The 1,528-nt window shown below is 40.2% G+C and overlaps 1 non-coding gene across 1 annotated transcript; it reads left to right on the top strand.

The window, feature by feature from the left end:
• The first annotated feature begins 745 nt into the window (after window positions 1-745).
• Window positions 746-820, top strand: Trnat-ugu (transfer RNA threonine (anticodon UGU)). Its single transcript has one exon. It is a non-coding gene; the product is annotated as a tRNA-Thr (tRNA).
• The last annotated feature ends 708 nt before the right edge of the window (window positions 821-1,528 follow it).

Here is a 1,528-nt window from a genome sequence, read left to right as displayed (position 1 = left end):
GTTAAGTACACGTCTGTGTACGACTTATATTTGTGAAAAATATATAAGTTTATGTAACGCGCAGACTACCCGAAAATAGAGTATTATACTATTTAACTGTCAATTGTTCGCAGAACGTTTCTGCTTTTTGAACAACAATGGCCATGCTGAATATGCTTTTTCAGAGCGAAATTTAATAAATCTAAACTATTTTTGTGTACATTTATCAGCGAACCATCGGTGCTTTGACAGATGTTTGTGTTTGGAACGTAGTTCGAGAGCGGTGGCAATGCCGTCCGGTGTGACTTGTCCTTAAAAAGTCATGTGTGCACTTTATTCAGTATGATAGCCAGATGGAATCGCAATGCATGTATACTCGTCTTAAAACTGACATGTAGTTTATTAAATTCTCCTTTATGTACATACAAATGTTACACCTAAATTTGGTTAGTCAATTGGTCCAAAAACGTTGAGCTTTGTTGCTCAAATCGAATGTCAGATACGTTGTACACAATTAGTTGCTGTGTTCCAGCGCATACAATTGGTAAGATCCGGTCAGCCGATACGATGTGTCATCAAATATTAACAGCAAATAAGCGATAAAATTCAGTCAGAATTTTTTAACAAATAACATGTAATATAAGAAAGTGCATCTTCGTTTCAACGTGATGGAACACAAATACTATTGGCTCTACTACTACAATTACTCGTACTACTTATGTCACGGTACCGAACTAAAGCGGGATTGTTGAAAAGATGCATGGCGGCCCGGTTAGCTCAGTCGAGAGAGCACTGGCCCTGTAAGCGAGGTGTCCCGGGTTCGAGTCCCGGACTGGCTGCACACTTTTCTCCACCCGGCGACAATGGCGCCCAACGTAGGGCCGTGACACTAGAAGTTCTCCATAGAACCTGCCCGTGGGTTTGTCGGGATCAGTATTTCACTGTTCCCTGTTACACGAATTCGAGGACGAATTCCAACTTGGCAGGGGAGAACGTCACGGTACCGAACTCAAGCGGGATTGGTGGAAAGATGTGTGGCGGCCCGGTAAGCTCAGTTGGAAGAGCACTCGCCCTGTAAACGAGGTGTCCCGGGTTCGAGTCCCGGACTGGCCGACACTTTTCACCACCCGGCGACAATTACACTACTACTTTTCTTAATAATAATAATAATTATAATAATAAAAACAAAAAATAATAATATGATAATGATTACAATTAGTATAAGTATCGCATTATCCAATATTTGTTTATTTGTTTTATTGTTAGCGATATCGTCTTTATATTTAATGTCAATTTCGATTATATGTAAGTGCCTTCAATTACAACTACTCTGGCATTGGTGAGTTCACACCGTGCCCACTGCATTTAGACTTGTGATGAATGCTGTCGTTGCGGCTTGTGTAACGAGCCAAATTTGGAATGACATGTTTTAAAGGGAGCAAAACGTGGGAAATGTTAAAAAACAGTGACAATTTTTCGCATCATCTTACATTATATGAGAACTAGTAATAGTTGGGATATTAATACAGTCGCCCATTGATTTGAACCA

The sequence above is a fragment of the Dreissena polymorpha genome, chromosome 10 (assembly GCF_020536995.1).
Source record: "Dreissena polymorpha isolate Duluth1 chromosome 10, UMN_Dpol_1.0, whole genome shotgun sequence".
In the NCBI taxonomy this organism is placed as follows: domain Eukaryota; kingdom Metazoa; phylum Mollusca; class Bivalvia; order Myida; family Dreissenidae; genus Dreissena; species Dreissena polymorpha.
Note: the sequence above shows the minus strand (reverse complement) of the source record. Positions and strands in the feature narration are given on the sequence as shown.